The following is a 4,139-nucleotide window of genomic DNA, read 5'->3' as shown; positions in this document are numbered from 1 at the left end:
TTTTGAATTAAATTAAAAAAATAAGTGAGTACACATCATGTTTGTCTTTCTGGGTCTGGGTTACCTCACTCAGGATATTTTCTAGTTCTACCCATTTTTCGGTGATTTCATGATGTCATTGTTTTAGTCATACTCCATTGTGTAGATGTACCACATTTTCTTTATCATTCTTCAGTTGAGGAATATCTAGGTTGTTTTCAGTTTCTGGCTATTAAGAACAAAGCTGCTGTGAACATAGTGGAGCCAGTGTCCTTATGGTATGGTGGAGTTTCTTCTGGCTATAAGCTCAGGAGTGCTGTAGCTGGGTCTTAAGGTAGATCTATTCCCAATTTTTTGAGAAACTGCCAAATTGATTTCTAAAGTGGTTGTACATATTTATATTGCTACCAGCAATGAGGGAATGTTCTTCTTGCTCCACATGCTCAACAGAATGAGCTGTTGCTTGAGTTTTTTTCTCATATTATTATTAATTTTTTTATGTGCATTGGTGTTTTGCCTACATGCATGTCTGTGTAAAGGGGGTGTCAGATCTTGGGGTAAGAAACAGTTGTTAGCTGCCATGTGAGTGCTGAGATTTGAACTTGGGTCCTTTGGGAGAGCAGCCATGCTCCTAACCACTGAGCCATCTCTCTAGCTTGTTTCTTCTTTTTACAACGTTTAACTTTGCTCCCTCTTTTTCTTTCTCTTTTATTTTACTCATTCTTAGTAGTACTTATACCTTTTTTTTTTTTTTTTGCAGGCTTTTTAGATTTTATTACAAAAGGGACATGATTGAGCCCAATTTCCCAGCAAAAGTCACCAACTCCAAGTCTAATTTGGCTTCCTGGTTGGGGAGCAGGCTGGTAGATAGAATAGTCTTCCTTAGACCATTCCACACTTCATTTTCTCTGTCCCTGGATGAATACCCCACGTCTGTAGAAACTGCTTTCAAAGTTGTTCATTGGGCCTCATTGAAGTGGGTCACCATTGTCTTGTGCAGTGTCTCCTTATAGGATTCTGTTGAGGTGATCCCATAGGAACTGCCCCTGGCACCCAGGCCAGAACCTCAAACTCGTGTTTGGGCCTCAATGGGTGTCACAATGCCCTGTTTCTTGCGGCCCAGACCACTGCCTTCTTTCCAGCCCATGGCCTGGAGCATTCGACTGCCAATGTTGTCACTGCCTAATCCATCCCGAGTGGGTCGTTCAAAGTCCACAGAGGTTGTAGATATGCCACCATACTTCCTCCGTTTGGGCTCTGGTGGCTCAGGGATACCATACTTCTCCCTGAGTTCAGCTGCACGGTCTCTATACTTCATTTGCTCCATGTCATTTTCCTCTAGTGCTTCCAATTTGTTTTCTGACAAGTGGGCTCGCAGATGAATCTCAAGGTTTTGCTTGTGGAACCCAGAGAGCTGCTGGTGCCGGACAAGTGCCTCCTTGCTGGGAAACTGGCGGCGGCAGAGCAGACAGGCTAGCTTGTGCCAGTCTGTGAGCTTTTCTTCCCGTTCAGGACCTCCTCGCTCCTGTTCCTCCTCACTGTCACTCTCCCCACTATAGGCTGCCACCAGCCCTCGAGGTGGGCTTGGGCGGTCATCACTGGCCAGCTTTGGGAGATCCATGCTGGTGTGCTGTCTTTCAGCTAGCGCTCCCTTCTTCTCAAGGATGGCATAGCCTGCAACTGCAGTGGCCGATTCCCGCCTTTCATCATCTCGTAGAGCACTAATAGGCTGGAAGCTGTTTTTGAAGTTTTCTTTTTGCTTATTGAGACTGCGTGCCCACCGCTCCATGTCCTTGGCAATCTGTTGGGCTGTCTTTGTCTTATGCTTCTCTTTCTTCTCTTTTCCCTCCTTTGATGATGCCCCTGTGTCTTTATGTCTATCAGCAGACTGCTCCAAGGCAGGTAAGTAGGTCCGCCGCTCCCTATCCCAGTATAGGTACTGCTGACTCTGAGCATTGTAGTAATACTGGGAATTGGGATCATAGTATAGACCAGTCTGGGGGTCATAGTAGTAGCCAGATGTCTCATCATATTGGTAAGTAGAGACACAGGGTACTGGCTGTAGGACTCTAGGGCAGTGGGACTGGTAGCCCGTGGTAAGGCAGAGCTGGGATGAGTAGGGTTCTGGAGCTCAGACTTGAGCACAGCAGGTGATATGATGGTATATGACTGTCTGTTGGTAGCAATGCTCTGGCCACTGCTTCCCTCAGCTGATTGCTGATAGAGCCCAGGGGCAGCACCAGGCTGGACTCGAGAGAAAGCCTGCAGTGACACAGAGTCTGCTCCAGCCTCAAGGGAGGCCTCAGGACCTGCTCCAGCTGGGTCCCCTTTGGTCCCAGCCATGCCAGGGCCCTTGCTGTTCTTAAGGTAGCCACGGGCATAGAGGGAATCTGTTCCCTGGCTGCTGCCATAGCCCTCATTCTGTTGGTAGTAGCTGTAGTCAACTGGTGGTTCCTCGGGGGCAGCCCAGGCACTCTTTCCACCCTGGGAGGCCTGTGAGATTGCCCACTGGGCTGCAGCAATGGCAGTACTGGCCACAGAGGCAGCATTGATGCGACTGCCTTCATTGGAGGCCATATCCCTCTTAGAACCCTTGGCAAACTCCACGTTGATGGTCTTGCCATCGATGGTGAGCGGAGGGTGCAGGGCCTGCAGGATCTGTAGCAGCTGGACTGCTTCCACGATGGTGGAGAGCTGGATGAAGGCGAAGCCTCGGTTCAGCTCAGTCTGTTTGTCCTTGATAACACGCACATTGGAAGAGGGCAGCACCGCATAGGGTGCTAGGGCCCCGAGGATGGAGTCCATAGTGCTGTGTGGGTTCAGGTTTCGTAAAATAATGGTGTCATTGGCGTTCTCGGAGCTTGGCTCTGAGCACTGTGACAGGGCTTGTGAGGTTAGCACTCCCTTGGCCTGGTAGGGCTGCGGCAGTGGGAGTAAGCCCTGGCTTAGCTCCCGCCCACTCAGTGGCAGTGTCTGTTGATCCAGGCGAGTGCCAAGGGGCAGCTTCTGCTCTGCCTCTGATTTGGGCACACCACATTTGAAGCACTTCTCTCGGCGCTTGAAGTTCTGGACACCACACTTATTACACAGCCAGTCCTCATTGATCTTGGGCTTGGGGCCGCTGTAATGCATGGATACCTTCTGGCCCATGATGTTGAGGGTGTGCTGACTGGCTTCCATCCATCGTGTAGCGTCCTGCAAGTGACTAAACTCGACGAAGGCGAAGCCCTGGCTCTGACCTGAGGATTTGTTCCGCATCAGCCGGACCTCCCGTGCTTGGACACCATGGGACTGCAGCTGTCCACGGATCTCTGCACTTTGCTCTTCAGATGAGTCGTCATACTCATGCTTGCCCTCCTGACTGCCATACACTCGTGGGTATGAACGGTAGTACATGTCTCTATAATCATGGTCCCGGCTGCGGTTCTCTCCACTATCATCCTGTGAACGATCAGTGGCTCCATAGCGGCCAGTCCTGTCACCACGACTACCTCGTCTTTCATACTCCATGTCCTGATAGGAGTTTAAGGAGCTGCTGGGGCCCCTCCTCAGTAGCTGGCTCCTTTCACTTCTCAGCCACCCCTGTTGCTGCCAGCATGATCTGTCTGGGTGATACCTCCTGCAGAGATTCTTCTCGGCCTGGGCTGTCAAGGGAGGGCTCCCAGGCATCATCTCCGCCCGCCACCACCTCCTTCAGAACAGTTAGTTCAAATGGGAGCCAATGCATGCACCTACCAAGTCCAAGACTGGGAGCAAAAAAGAGGAAAGGGGGAGGGGAGACGCGACCGACCCGTTTCTCTCCCAAGGAAACTCAGTGCCACCTCCTCCCAGTAGGCCACAGACACCAACACAAAATGACGACGAGAAGAGAGCTGGCGCTCCGACTACCACCCACCTACTAAGAGAGTGCGCTCTGGCCGGCCTTGACGATTGGTTGCCGGTCACCATTGGCTGGCCCTGGCATTCTCTGATTGGCAAGCATATGCTACCTCCCCATTCCCTGTGAGAATGTCCCAGGAGTCCAGAAAAAAGAGTAGCTATTGGCTACCCCGCTCTTTAGAAGCTTGCTGTCCTTTGAAGTTGAAAGACAAGTGGAAGCTCCACCTCTTTCCCTACAGGGCCATCTAGATGTCACCGCTTTCTTCTTATGAAGAAAATGA

The 4,139-nt window shown here is 50.7% G+C and overlaps 1 pseudogene; it reads right to left on the bottom strand.

The window, feature by feature from the left end:
- Positions 1 to 937: 937 nt before the first annotated feature.
- Positions 938 to 3,623, bottom strand: LOC110296816 (RNA-binding protein 10 pseudogene; annotated as a pseudogene).
- Positions 3,624 to 4,139: the final 516 nt, after the last annotated feature.

The sequence above is a fragment of the Mus caroli genome, unplaced genomic scaffold, assembly GCF_978045245.1.
Source record: "Mus caroli unplaced genomic scaffold, Mus_caroli_1 scaffold_7, whole genome shotgun sequence".
Classification (NCBI taxonomy): Eukaryota; Metazoa; Chordata; class Mammalia; order Rodentia; family Muridae; genus Mus; species Mus caroli.
This window is presented reverse-complemented; position numbering and strand designations above follow the sequence as displayed.